Below are 14,277 nucleotides of genomic sequence, written 5' to 3'. Positions count from 1 at the left end.
CGAGAAAACCTGTGCAATCTTGCCCTGGAAAACACACAGAGGGATATAACACTCCTGAAACTATTTACGAACAAGAACTTTTATTAATACGACAGAAGCAAAACAAAGTCTTCAGAAATTAAAACACGACTCAAATGAGTCACGTACCCAAAAGTTGCCGTGACCCGGATTCGAACCGGGGTTGCTGCGGCCACAACGCAGAGTACTAACCACTATACGATCACGGCATGCGGCCAACAGATGCTACTGGGAATGCTGTTTCCACCTCTGGTGCTTCCCATTCCTGGAATTGATTCCGAGGAGGCTAGAGGAGCTGGGTGACCTGGAATCCTTAGGGCAAGACTATATGAGAACCTTGACGTGGTCCTCTATTGGAACCAGTAGAGGAATATCAGTATATCCAAATATTCTAAAGACAAGTTTGTCATCCTTTTGAAAAAAAAAAATGCATGACCAGTTTGATACTGCCCACATAGGAAGCTGCATGTTGTCAGTTTTTTTTGGATGAACTTCAATAAGAACGAGGCTGTCGACCATGCCAATCACTTGCTGGATGTTTTTCTTTGGTAAGTCACAGACAGAGAAGCCAATCACAGAAATTCCTTTGAGCACAGACCACAGCTCATTCCTCTGATCTTTTTTGATTTAAAAGGTCATTTTCCCATACCGGGAGTCGAACCCGGGCCGCCTGGGTGAAAACCAGGAATCCTAACCGCTAGACCATATGGGAAAGGCGCACAATACTAGACTGACCAAAAAAAAAAAACATAACACTTGTGAAACTATGTAGTTACAAGGATTTTCATCAATACGATACAAGCAAAATGAAAGCTTTCAACATAAGCATGACACCACCAAAGCCCAAAGTACGCCGTGACTTGGATTTAAACCAAAATCGGTATGACTACGACGTCGATCACTAACCGCTACACGATCATTGAATGCAGTTGATGGGTGCCATCCAGCTCCCCTATACCACATTGCCTGTAGTGCTCTGAAAATGTTATGAACAATTAAGAAACATTAACCACAGTTTTTCAAGAAAATTCACTATGTGAATTAAACATTCAAGTTTTTATACGAGAAAACCTGTGCAATCTTGCCCTGGAAAACACACAGAGGGATAAACACTCCTGAAACTATTTACGAACAAGAACTTTTATTAATACGACAGAAGCAAAACAAAGTCTTCAGAAATTAAAACACGACTCAAATGAGTCACGTACCCAAAAGTTGCCGTGACCCGGATTCGAACCGGGGTTGCTGCGGCCACAACGCAGAGTACTAACCACTATACGATCACGGCATGCGGCCAACGGATGCTACTGGGAATGCTGTTTCCGCCTCTGGTGCTTCCTATTCCTGGAATTGATTCCGAGGAGACTGGAGGAGCTGGGTGACCTGGAATCCTTAGGGCAAGACTATATGAGAACCTTGACGTGGTCCTCTTTTGGAACCAGTAGAGGAATATCAGTATATCCAAATATTCTAAAGACAAGTTTGTCATCCTTTTGAAAAAAAAAAAATGCATGACCAGTTTGATACTGCCCACATAGGAAGCTGCATGTTGTCAGTTTTTTTTTGGATAAACTTGTGCAGCTTCAATAAGAACGAGGCTGTCGGACATGTCAATCACTTGCTGGATGTTTTTCTTTGGTAAGTCACAGACAGAGAAGCCAATCACAGAAATTCCTTTGAGCACAGACCACAGCTCATTCCTCTGATCTTTTTTGATTTAAAAGGTCATTTTCCCATACCGGGAGTCGAACCCGGGCCGCCTGGGTGAAAACCAGGAATCCTAACCGCTAGACCATATGGGAAAGGCGCACAATACTAGACTGACCAAAAAAAAAAAACATAACACTTGTGAAACTATGTAGTTACAAGGATTTTCATCAATACGATACAAGCAAAATGAAAGCTTTCAACATAAGCATGACACCACCAAAGCCCAAAGTACGCCGTGACTTGGATTTAAACCAAAATCGGTATGACTACGACGTCGATCACTAACCGCTACACGATCATTGAATGCAGTTGATGGGTGCCATCCAGCTCCCCTATACCACATTGCCTGTAGTGCTCTGAAAATGTTATGAACAATTAAGAAACATTAACCACAGTTTTTCAAGAAAATTCACTATGTGAATTAAACATTCAAGTTTTTATACGAGAAAACCTGTGCAATCTTGCCCTGGAAAACACACAGAGGGATATAACACTCCTGAAACTATTTACGAACAAGAACTTTTATTAATACGACAGAAGCAAAACAAAGTCTTCAGAAATTAAAACATGACTCAAATGAGTCACGTACCCAAAAGTTGCCGTGACCCGGATTCGAACCGGGGTTGCTGCGGCCACAACGCAGAGTACTAACCACTATACGATCACGGCATGCGGCCAACGGATGCTACTGGGAATGCTGTTTCCGCCTCTGGTGCTTCCCATTCCTGGAATTGATTCCGAGGAGACTGGAGGAGCTGGGTGACCTGGAATCCTTAGGGCAAGACTATATGAGAACCTTGACGTGGTCCTCTATTGGAACCAGTAGAGGAATATCAGTATATCCAAATATTCTAAAGACAAGTTTGTCATCCTTTTGAAAAAAAAAAATGCATGACCAGTTTGATACTGCCCACATAGGAAGCTGCATGTTGTCAGTTTCTTTTTGGATAAACTTGTGCAGCTTCAATAAGAACGAGGCTGTCGGACATGTCAATCACTTGCTGGATGTTTTTCTTTGGTAAGTCACAGACAGAGAAGCCAATCACAGAAATTCCTTTGAGCACAGACCACAGCTCATTCCTCTGATCTTTTTTGATTTAAAAGGTCATTTTCCCATACCGGGAGTCGAACCCAGGCCGCCTGGGTGAAAACCAGGAATCCTAACCGCTAGACCATATGGGAAAGGCGCACAATACTAGACTGACCAAAAAAAAAAAACATAACACTTGTGAAACTATGTAGTTACAAGGATTTTCATCAGTACGGTACAAGCAAAATGAAAGCTTTCAACATAAGCATGACACAACCAAAGCCCAAAGTACGCCGTGACTTGGATTTAAACCAAAATCGGTATGACTACGACGTCGATCACTAACCGCTACACGATCATTGAATGCAGTTGATGGGTGCCATCCAGCTCCCCTATACCACATTGCCTGTAGTGCTCTGAAAATGTTATGAACAATTAAGAAACATTAACCACAGTTTTTCAAGAAAATTCACTATGTGAATTAAACATTCAAGTTTTTATACGAGAAAACCTGTGCAATCTTGCCCTGGAAAACACACAGAGGGATAAACACTCCTGAAACTATTTACGAACAAGAACTTTTATTAATACGACAGAAGCAAAACAAAGTCTTCAGAAATTAAAACACGACTCAAATGAGTCACGTACCCAAAAGTTGCCGTGACCCGGATTCGAACCGGGGTTGCTGCGGCCACAACGCAGAGTACTAACCACTATACGATCACGGCATGCGGCCAACGGATGCTACTGGGAATGCTGTTTCCGCCTCTGGTGCTTCCTATTCCTGGAATTGATTCCGAGGAGACTGGAGGAGCTGGGTGACCTGGAATCCTTAGGGCAAGACTATATGAGAACCTTGACGTGGTCCTCTTTTGGAACCAGTAGAGGAATATCAGTATATCCAAATATTCTAAAGACAAGTTTGTCATCCTTTTGAAAAAAAAAAAATGCATGACCAGTTTGATACTGCCCACATAGGAAGCTGCATGTTGTCAGTTTTTTTTTGGATAAACTTGTGCAGCTTCAATAAGAACGAGGCTGTCGGACATGTCAATCACTTGCTGGATGTTTTTCTTTGGTAAGTCACAGACAGAGAAGCCAATCACAGAAATTCCTTTGAGCACAGACCACAGCTCATTCCTCTGATCTTTTTTGATTTAAAAGGTCATTTTCCCATACCGGGAGTCGAACCCGGGCCGCCTGGGTGAAAACCAGGAATCCTAACCGCTAGACCATATGGGAAAGGCGCACAATACTAGACTGACCAAAAAAAAAAAACATAACACTTGTGAAACTATGTAGTTACAAGGATTTTCATCAGTACGGTACAAGCAAAATGAAAGCTTTCAACATAAGCATGACACAACCAAAGCCCAAAGTACGCCGTGACTTGGATTTAAACCAAAATCGGTATGACTACGACGTCGATCACTAACCGCTACACGATCATTGAATGCAGTTGATGGGTGCCATCCAGCTCCCCTATACCACATTGCCTGTAGTGCTCTGAAAATGTTATGAACAATTAAGAAACATTAACCACAGTTTTTCAAGAAAAATCACTATGTGAATTAAACATTCAAGTTTTTATACGAGAAAACCTGTGCAATCTTGCCCTGGAAAACACACAGAGGGATATAACACTTCTGAAACTATTTACGAACAAGAACTTTTATTAATACGACAGAAGCAAAACAAAGTCTTCAGAAATTAAAACACGACTCAAATGAGTCACGTACCCAAAAGTTGCCGTGACCCGGATTCGAACCGGTGTTGCTGCGGCCACAACGCAGAGTACTAACCACTATACGATCACGGCATGCGGCCAACGGATGCTACTGGGAATGCTGTTTCCGCCTCTGGTGCTTCCCATTCCTGGAATTGATTCCGAGGAGACTGGAGGAGCTGGGTGACCTGGAATCCTTAGGGCAAGACTATATGAGAACCTTGACGTGGTCCTCTATTGGAACCAGTAGAGGAATATCAGTATATCCAAATATTCTAAAGACAAGTTTGTCATCCTTTTGAAAAAAAAAAATGCATGACCAGTTTGATACTGCCCACATAGGAAGCTGCATGTTGTCAGTTTCTTTTTGGATAAACTTGTGCAGCTTCAATAAGAACGAGGCTGTCGGACATGTCAATCACTTGCTGGATGTTTTTCTTTGGTAAGTCACAGACAGAGAAGCCAATCACAGAAATTCCTTTGAGCACAGACCACAGCTCATTCCTCTGATCTTTTTTGATTTAAAAGGTCATTTTCCCATACCGGGAGTCGAACCCAGGCCGCCTGGGTGAAAACCAGGAATCCTAACCGCTAGACCATATGGGAAAGGCGCACAATACTAGACTGACCAAAAAAAAAAAACATAACACTTGTGAAACTATGTAGTTACAAGGATTTTCATCAGTACGGTACAAGCAAAATGAAAGCTTTCAACATAAGCATGACACAACCAAAGCCCAAAGTACGCCGTGACTTGGATTTAAACCAAAATCGGTATGACTACGACGTCGATCACTAACCGCTACACGATCATTGAATGCAGTTGATGGGTGCCATCCAGCTCCCCTATACCACATTGCCTGTAGTGCTCTGAAAATGTTATGAACAATTAAGAAACATTAACCACAGTTTTTCAAGAAAATTCACTATGTGAATTAAACATTCAAGTTTTTATACGAGAAAACCTGTGCAATCTTGCCCTGGAAAACACACAGAGGGATAAACACTCCTGAAACTATTTACGAACAAGAACTTTTATTAATACGACAGAAGCAAAACAAAGTCTTCAGAAATTAAAACACGACTCAAATGAGTCACGTACCCAAAAGTTGCCGTGACCCGGATTCGAACCGGGGTTGCTGCGGCCACAACGCAGAGTACTAACCACTATACGATCACGGCATGCGGCCAACGGATGCTACTGGGAATGCTGTTTCCGCCTCTGGTGCTTCCTATTCCTGGAATTGATTCCGAGGAGACTGGAGGAGCTGGGTGACCTGGAATCCTTAGGGCAAGACTATATGAGAACCTTGACGTGGTCCTCTTTTGGAACCAGTAGAGGAATATCAGTATATCCAAATATTCTAAAGACAAGTTTGTCATCCTTTTGAAAAAAAAAAAATGCATGACCAGTTTGATACTGCCCACATAGGAAGCTGCATGTTGTCAGTTTTTTTTTGGATAAACTTGTGCAGCTTCAATAAGAACGAGGCTGTCGGACATGTCAATCACTTGCTGGATGTTTTTCTTTGGTAAGTCACAGACAGAGAAGCCAATCACAGAAATTCCTTTGAGCACAGACCACAGCTCATTCCTCTGATCTTTTTTGATTTAAAAGGTCATTTTCCCATACCGGGAGTCGAACCCGGGCCGCCTGGGTGAAAACCAGGAATCCTAACCGCTAGACCATATGGGAAAGGCGCACAATACTAGACTGACCAAAAAAAAAAAACATAACACTTGTGAAACTATGTAGTTACAAGGATTTTCATCAGTACGGTACAAGCAAAATGAAAGCTTTCAACATAAGCATGACACAACCAAAGCCCAAAGTACGCCGTGACTTGGATTTAAACCAAAATCGGTATGACTACGACGTCGATCACTAACCGCTACACGATCATTGAATGCAGTTGATGGGTGCCATCCAGCTCCCCTATACCACATTGCCTGTAGTGCTCTGAAAATGTTATGAACAATTAAGAAACATTAACCACAGTTTTTCAAGAAAAATCACTATGTGAATTAAACATTCAAGTTTTTATACGAGAAAACCTGTGCAATCTTGCCCTGGAAAACACACAGAGGGATATAACACTCCTGAAACTATTTACGAACAAGAACTTTTATTAATACGACAGAAGCAAAACAAAGTCTTCAGAAATTAAAACACGACTCAAATGAGTCACGTACCCAAAAGTTGCCGTGACCCGGATTCGAACCGGTGTTGCTGCGGCCACAACGCAGAGTACTAACCACTATACGATCACGGCATGCGGCCAACGGATGCTACTGGGAATGCTGTTTCCGCCTCTGGTGCTTCCCATTCCTGGAATTGATTCCGAGGAGACTGGAGGAGCTGGGTGACCTGGAATCCTTAGGGCAAGACTATATGAGAACCTTGACGTGGTCCTCTATTGGAACCAGTAGAGGAATATCAGTATATCCAAATATTCTAAAGACAAGTTTGTCATCCTTTTGAAAAAAAAAAATGCATGACCAGTTTGATACTGCCCACATAGGAAGCTGCATGTTGTCAGTTTTTTTTTGGATAAACTTGTGCAGCTTCAATAAGAACGAGGCTGTCGGACATGTCAATCACTTGCTGGATGTTTTTCTTTGGTAAGTCACAGACAGAGAAGCCAATCACAGAAATTCCTTTGAGCACAGACCACAGCTCATTCCTCTGATCTTTTTTGATTTAAAAGGTCATTTTCCCATACCGGGAGTCGAACCCGGGCCGCCTGGGTGAAAACCAGGAATCCTAACCGCTAGACCATATGGGAAAGGCGCACAATACTAGACTGACCAAAAAAAAAAAACATAACACTTGTGAAACTATGTAGTTACAAGGATTTTCATCAGTACGGTACAAGCAAAATGAAAGCTTTCAACATAAGCATGACACAACCAAAGCCCAAAGTACGCCGTGACTTGGATTTAAACCAAAATCGGTATGACTACGACGTCGATCACTAACCGCTACACGATCATTGAATGCAGTTGATGGGTGCCATCCAGCTCCCCTATACCACATTGCCTGTAGTGCTCTGAAAATGTTATGAACAATTAAGAAACATTAACCACAGTTTTTCAAGAAAATTCACTATGTGAATTAAACATTCAAGTTTTTATACGAGAAAACCTGTGCAATCTTGCCCTGGAAAACACACAGAGGGATATAACACTCCTGAAACTATTTACGAACAAGAACTTTTATTAATACGACAGAAGCAAAACAAAGTCTTCAGAAATTAAAACACGACTCAAATGAGTCACGTACCCAAAAGTTGCCGTGACCCGGATTCGAACCGGGGTTGCTGCGGCCACAACGCAGAGTACTAACCACTATACGATCACGGCATGCGGCCAACGGATGCTACTGGGAATGCTGTTTCCGCCTCTGGTGCTTCCCATTCCTGGAATTGATTCCGAGGAGACTGGAGGAGCTGGGTGACCTGGAATCCTTAGGGCAAGACTATATGAGAACCTTGACGTGGTCCTCTTTTGGAACCAGTAGAGGAATATCAGTATATCCAAATATTCTAAAGACAAGTTTGTCATCCTTTTGAAAAAAAAAAAATGCATGACCAGTTTGATACTGCCCACATAGGAAGCTGCATGATGTCAGTTTTTTTTTTGATAAACTTGTGCAGCTTCAATAAGAACGAGGCTGTCGGACATGTCAATCACTTGCTGGATGTTTTTCTTTGGTAAGTCACAGACAGAGAAGCCAATCACAGAAATTCCTTTGAGCACAGACCACAGCTCATTCCTCTGATCTTTTTTGATTTAAAAGGTCATTTTCCCATACTGGGAGTCGAACCCGGGCCGCCTGGGTGAAAACCAGGAATCCTAACCGCTAGACCATATGGGAAAGGCGTGCAATACTAGACTGACCAAAAAAAAAAAACATAACACTTGTGAAACTATGTAGTTACAAGGATTTTCATCAGTACGGTACAAGCAAAATGAAAGCTTTCAACATAAGCATGACACAACCAAAGCCCAAAGTACGCCGTGACTTGGATTTAAACCAAAATCGGTATGACTACGACGTCGATCACTAACCGCTACACGATCATTGAATGCAGTTGATGGGTGCCATCCAGCTCCCCTATACCACATTGCCTGTAGTGCTCTGAAAATGTTATGAACAATTAAGAAACATTAACCACAGTTTTTCAAGAAAATTCACTATGTGAATTAAACATTCAAGTTTTTATACGAGAAAACCTGTGCAATCTTGCCCTGGAAAACACACAGAGGGATATAACACTCCTGAAACTATTTACAAACAAGAACTTTTATTAATACGACAGAAGCAAAACAAAGTCTTCAGAAATTAAAACATGACTCAAATGAGTCACGTACCCAAAAGTTGCCGTGACCCGGATTCGACCCGGGGTTGCTGCGGCCACAACGCAGAGTACTAACCACTATACGATCACGGCATGCGGCCAACGGATGCTACTGGGAATGCTCTTTCCGCCTCTGGTGCTTCCCATTCCTGGAATTGATTCCGAGGAGACTGGAGGAGCTGGGTGACCTGGAATCCTTAGGGCAAGACTATATGAGAACCTTGACGTGGTCCTCTTTTGGAACCAGTAGAGGAATATCAGTATATCCAAATATTCTAAAGACAAGTTTGTCATCCTTTTGAAAAAAAAAAAATGCATGACCAGTTTGATACTGCCCACATAGGAAGCTGCATGTTGTCAGTTTTTTTTTGGATAAACTTGTGCAGCTTCAATAAGAACGAGGCTGTCGGACATGTCAATCACTTGCTGGATGTTTTTCTTTGGTAAGTCACAGACAGAGAAGCCAATCACAGAAATTCCTTTGAGCACAGACCACAGCTCATTCCTCTGATCTTTTTTGATTTAAAAGGTCATTTTCCCATACCGGGAGTCGAACCCGGGCCACCTGGGTGAAAACCAGGAATCCTAACCGCTAGACCATATGGGAAAGCTACCAAATGCCCAACTGGCCAAACAAAAAAAAACATAACACTTGTGAAACTATGTAGTAACAAGGATTTTCATCAATACGATACAAGCAAAATTAAATCTTGCAACATAAACATGAGACAACTAAAGCCCAAAGTACGCCGTGACACAGATTCAAACCAAAGTCGGTACGACCACAACGTCAATCACATTTGCCTTGGAAAACAAAAAGAGAAATAACAATTTACAAAGAACTTCATAAATTTTGTTTTTTAAGGTAGTTGAACCTTTTCTTTTGATTAGATGTGAATTTATTCATTTCATTTCAATTTCATTAATTTTTTTCTGGTTGCGAGTCACATCTGATGAAGGATGATTCAACAGATTGTTCTGCCGATCAACGAAATCGGCAATTAAAATATTATCTATCTTTGAAAAGAATTAACTAAATAGATTTTACATGTTGGATAAGTGAGGGGTTTTAACTGTTTGTTACCAGTTAACTAAAGTAACCTTCACTCAAAAATAGTAATATAAAAACAGACCTTTTTTAAGATAAGGGTACCAAAATCCTTCAAATGTCTCAGTACTTGTAACACCAAGCACTGGCGATCACACTGGGGTAATCTGCAGCGAAGGCATCCGGGCCATGGCAGGTGCATGAAATGGACACTGGAAATCATCTTAGCCATGAGCTTTTATTCCTTCCCCAGTCAAGTTCAATACGGACTGACCATTACAACAGTCAAAACAAACAAAACAAAAACAAAAACACTTGTGACAGAATAGTGTGTAATATTCCAGATTCTAACAGCATGATATACCATCATGAAATGCAGAATTTTCATTACACTTATATTTGCTTTATACATTTACTTTCACTTTACATGCAACTTTATATGCTTTTAATCACATACGGTATTAATAATTCATATCATATCAATATGTACAGCAGTAGTATGCAGTAAAATGTATTGTTTAATTGTTAATGTAGAAACTTATCCCATTAAGTTTATTACATGCCACATCAAGCATCAAATAATTAAATAAATACCTTCCATATTTATGTCACAGAAATCATCCAGCTAAGCCCCTTATTATCCACTGATGGAAAATACATTTCCTGTATGTGGACACCTGAACATCACACCCATATGTACTTGTTGAACATCTCATTCCAAATTGGACCCCCCTGTTGCTTTAACAGTCTCTGCTAATCTGGGAAGGCTTTCCAGTATATTTTGGAACATGGCTGCAAGAATTTGCTTCCATTCAGTCACAACAGCATTAGTGACTTTGGACAGTGATGTTGGGCATAAGACCTGGCTTGCAGTCAGCATTCCAATTCATTCCACCGGTGTTTGATGGGGTAGAGGTCAGGACCCTGTGCAGGCCAGTCAAGTTCTTCCCCACCAAACCATTTCTTTACAGACTTTGCTTTGTGCATGGGGGCATTGGAACAGGAAAGGGCCCTCCCCAAACTGTTACCAACACATTGGAATTTTCTAGAATGTCCCTGTATGTTGTAGCATTAAGATTTCCCTTCACTTGAACTAAGGGGCTTAGCCCAAACCATGAAAAACAGCCTGAGACCATTATTCCTCCTCCATCAAACTTACCAGTTGGTACTATCCATTCCGCCAAACCCAGATTCGTCTCTCAGACTGCCAGATAGTGAAGCTTGATTCATCACTCTAGAAAACGCATGGCATTCCCAAATATAAAATGGCGACCGGCAGTATGAATACAATGGAAAATCTTGCTGGTTACACAATAAGCTGACTTAGCTCGGAAACACTTACAATTCAAAGCAAATGCACCACCGTAAAGAACGTTATACAAATCACCGTATCAGTAGTGCACCTAACGCTTTCTGATAGGGAAACATGCTTGTGCAAATTGCATGAGAACTTGAGCTTTGCAGCTCAAAAGTTTTGCAGCATGAAGTTGCTCAACACCCCTGAACTGGAAACGTTGATGGCAGATATCTGTTGTGACAAAACGAACAAAGAGTACATGTACAATGACTGTGGGAACTGCAAAGAGAAGGACTTCCCATTGCTCAGGGAGTATGAAGGCTCCACCCAGGTAGCATACATGCAGTAGGTCACAGAGGACACAAAAGGACAACCAAAGGACAACATTGAAACAACCTTCAAGAATACAGTCAAAAAGAAGGTTGAGAGCATGCTAGATGATCTCATCAAGCTCTTCAATGGCATGCTTGTGAAATTCAAACGCCATGCATTCAACATCCGACAACAGTACAGATACTGCAGAGAACTGAAGAGGAACATTGCTGAGAACGAATGTATCATATTTGTGGACTTCTCTGAGAATTACATATGTAAATATGCATCTGAGATCCAGGCAGTGCACTTTGGTGTATCCCATGAGCAAGCAACGCTGCACACTGGAGTTTTATATGTAGGACCAGATGCTGAGCCAGTGTGCTTAGCAGCATCTCGCCATCACGACTGAAGGGGCCCCCAGCCATATGGGAACATCTAAGCCCCGTTCTGTCCTATGTCAAAAACCTCTTCCCTGCTGTCACAGTGGTCCATTTCCTCAGCGATGGACCTTGTATGCACTACTGCCAGAAGGGGAACTTCTGCCTCTTCACCTCCCTCCTCCACAAAAAGGGATTCCAAGCTGGCACGTGGAATTTCTTCGAGACCAGCCACAGGAAAGGGGCGCCAGATGGGGTTGGATGTGTTATGAAGAGGAGTGCAGATCGGTTGGTGAGCCACGGCCGCGACATCCTAATGCAATGGATGTTTGAGGCCTCGGTGCACACAGGCACCACTATTAAACTTTTATACGTAAGTGAAGTGTCCATTGACAGGTCAATGAAGGACATGCCAGACAGCATCCCCCAAGTCCCATCAACAATGAGAATACACCAGGTTGTAACTACCTCTCCTGGGCAGATGTTGTAAAGGGATGTGAGCTGTATGTGCACTGTAGACAAGATTTTACAGTGCACATGCTATAACACAAAGGCATTCAGCTTCAACACACCAAGCACACCAACGACAGAAGAGACCGAATGGGTCATAAAATATGACGGAGACCTCTACCCAGGCATCATCACCGCCATTGATGAGGTTCACGCACAAGTGCCTGTGTGGGAGTGAACCGATTCTTCTGGCCCACCAGAGAGGACATGTAACCGCCTTTCACCATGAGATCCAAAAAGCTTGTGGAGTAGGGCTGTCACTTTTTCCCAAAATCAAGTTGGAACGAATCCAAAGTAAAAGAGAATTTGTTTGTTGTTATTATTATTGTTATTGTATCTGGCCATGTTATTGTTAAATTAAATATATTTTTATATTGAAATATGTTTTAAATATGTTTTTATATTTTATATTGTTAAATTAAATGTTTTTATATTGAAAAATTCAGAAATTAGTTTATTGAATTAAAAAGATGTTTGGACTATATCAGTTGTCAGTCATATTCTAATGAATTAGGTCCTTATTATATGTCCTTGGCTGAACTTCAACATATTAGTCTAATATTACATTAACATTAAAATCATACTAATAATTTAAAATAGGAATGCTTACCAAAACTTAATTAAAGAACACAAAACATAACTTTTCCTGCATCAACAAACGGTCAGTCCTGTCACACAGGACATTATGATATAAAAATTGACTATTTGAGAAAATATTGATGAATTAATCTCTTTAACTGTGTAGATAAAGGTGGGGGTATATATCCACCATTACATTTTTGTAAAAATCTCCTATGTAAAGGTAGTTTCTTTTACAACTATATGAGTGCCTTGACGGTTATTCTGCGACAGGGCCTGACCCTAGTTGACTGAAAAGTTGCTTATATTTCTTATAGGAATTACAAAACCATGTTAGATACAATCAGGGACATGTGATGAATAAGAAAATGCTATTTTTATCAATTCATTAGGAAACCATTCTATCATACAAATTTGTCTGTGACAGGGCCTGACGTTTTAGGGGTGAAATGCATATGAAAATGTAGGCTATTTTATTCAAGCATAAAAACATTCTGAGATGGCATGATATGTTTCTTATAGTTTAACATGTCCTCCATATGACTCAATGTTTAGATTCAAGAATAAGATCTTTTTTCCCCCCAAGATTTTTAGAAGTGGAAATGTACGTTTCTGGTAGAATGTCACTCACCAGCTCAACAAGACTGCTGTTGAATGAGGCCTGCTTTGTTATGGGTTGGAGTGAAACCATACAAGGTGGTAGATCACCGGGAACAGAGTTTGTTCATAGCCTACGGTTTAACATGCAGGCTTTGTGTATGTATGTCTGTCTCCGGATTTAAGTATCTTACGGTTCATTTATATGCATTATTATTACAATTTACGCATGACGGACACAGTAGAGAGAGAAAGAGAGAGAGAGAGAGAGAGAGAGTGAGAGAGAGAGTATGTGCTCCTCGGCCTTTGGGCTCAAGAGCACAAACCCTGACATTATTAATAATGTAAATAGTTATGATGTAATTGTTTTGTTAGAAACATGGTGTCGTTTGTATGCACTGACTCACTGTCCCTCAGGTTACAGGGAAATTATATTGCCATCATTGAAATTGAAACCATGTCAAGCACGGCAGAGACTCTGGGGGAATCATAATATGGTTTAAGGAAGACCTGGCAGTGCACATCACCCCAGTAAAACGAGGCCCAACACACATATGGCTAAAGATTAAAACAGCAATAGTCATGTGCGATAATGATGTGTACCTGTGTGCGGCCTACACCCCCCCCTACTGAATCCCCTTATTATGATGTGGAATTTTTCCATAATCTCCACATAGAAATCAGCCATTTCCATGTGCTACTGTGTGGA

The 14,277-nt window shown here is 41.3% G+C and overlaps 18 non-coding genes across 18 annotated transcripts; all 18 read right to left on the bottom strand.

The window, feature by feature from the left end:
* Positions 1-155: 155 nt before the first annotated feature.
* trnah-gug lies at positions 156-227 on the bottom strand. The gene has a single exon. It is a non-coding gene; the product is annotated as a tRNA-His (tRNA).
* Positions 228-658: 431 nt separating this feature from the next.
* trnae-uuc lies at positions 659-730 on the bottom strand. The gene has a single exon. It is a non-coding gene; the product is annotated as a tRNA-Glu (tRNA).
* A 504-nt stretch (positions 731-1,234) lies between these two features.
* On the bottom strand, positions 1,235-1,306 carry trnah-gug. The gene has a single exon. It is a non-coding gene; the product is annotated as a tRNA-His (tRNA).
* Positions 1,307-1,748: 442 nt separating this feature from the next.
* On the bottom strand, positions 1,749-1,820 carry trnae-uuc. Its single transcript has one exon. It is a non-coding gene; the product is annotated as a tRNA-Glu (tRNA).
* Positions 1,821-2,325: 505 nt separating this feature from the next.
* Positions 2,326-2,397, bottom strand: trnah-gug. Its single transcript has one exon. It is a non-coding gene; the product is annotated as a tRNA-His (tRNA).
* Positions 2,398-2,838: 441 nt separating this feature from the next.
* Positions 2,839-2,910, bottom strand: trnae-uuc. The gene has a single exon. It is a non-coding gene; the product is annotated as a tRNA-Glu (tRNA).
* Positions 2,911-3,414: 504 nt separating this feature from the next.
* Positions 3,415-3,486, bottom strand: trnah-gug. Its single transcript has one exon. It is a non-coding gene; the product is annotated as a tRNA-His (tRNA).
* A 442-nt stretch (positions 3,487-3,928) lies between these two features.
* trnae-uuc lies at positions 3,929-4,000 on the bottom strand. Its single transcript has one exon. It is a non-coding gene; the product is annotated as a tRNA-Glu (tRNA).
* A 505-nt stretch (positions 4,001-4,505) lies between these two features.
* Positions 4,506-4,577, bottom strand: trnah-gug. The gene has a single exon. It is a non-coding gene; the product is annotated as a tRNA-His (tRNA).
* Positions 4,578-5,018: 441 nt separating this feature from the next.
* On the bottom strand, positions 5,019-5,090 carry trnae-uuc. Its single transcript has one exon. It is a non-coding gene; the product is annotated as a tRNA-Glu (tRNA).
* Positions 5,091-5,594: 504 nt separating this feature from the next.
* Positions 5,595-5,666, bottom strand: trnah-gug. The gene has a single exon. It is a non-coding gene; the product is annotated as a tRNA-His (tRNA).
* A 442-nt stretch (positions 5,667-6,108) lies between these two features.
* Positions 6,109-6,180, bottom strand: trnae-uuc. Its single transcript has one exon. It is a non-coding gene; the product is annotated as a tRNA-Glu (tRNA).
* Positions 6,181-6,685: 505 nt separating this feature from the next.
* trnah-gug lies at positions 6,686-6,757 on the bottom strand. The gene has a single exon. It is a non-coding gene; the product is annotated as a tRNA-His (tRNA).
* Positions 6,758-7,198: 441 nt separating this feature from the next.
* trnae-uuc lies at positions 7,199-7,270 on the bottom strand. Its single transcript has one exon. It is a non-coding gene; the product is annotated as a tRNA-Glu (tRNA).
* A 505-nt stretch (positions 7,271-7,775) lies between these two features.
* trnah-gug lies at positions 7,776-7,847 on the bottom strand. Its single transcript has one exon. It is a non-coding gene; the product is annotated as a tRNA-His (tRNA).
* Positions 7,848-8,289: 442 nt separating this feature from the next.
* Positions 8,290-8,361, bottom strand: trnae-uuc. The gene has a single exon. It is a non-coding gene; the product is annotated as a tRNA-Glu (tRNA).
* A 505-nt stretch (positions 8,362-8,866) lies between these two features.
* Positions 8,867-8,938, bottom strand: trnah-gug. The gene has a single exon. It is a non-coding gene; the product is annotated as a tRNA-His (tRNA).
* A 442-nt stretch (positions 8,939-9,380) lies between these two features.
* trnae-uuc lies at positions 9,381-9,452 on the bottom strand. The gene has a single exon. It is a non-coding gene; the product is annotated as a tRNA-Glu (tRNA).
* Positions 9,453-14,277: the final 4,825 nt, after the last annotated feature.

This window comes from Anguilla anguilla, chromosome 9 (assembly GCF_013347855.1).
Source record: "Anguilla anguilla isolate fAngAng1 chromosome 9, fAngAng1.pri, whole genome shotgun sequence".
NCBI lineage: Eukaryota > Metazoa > Chordata > Actinopteri > Anguilliformes > Anguillidae > Anguilla > Anguilla anguilla.
The sequence above is the reverse complement of the archived record's forward strand: the minus strand, read 5'-3'. Positions and strand labels throughout refer to the sequence as shown.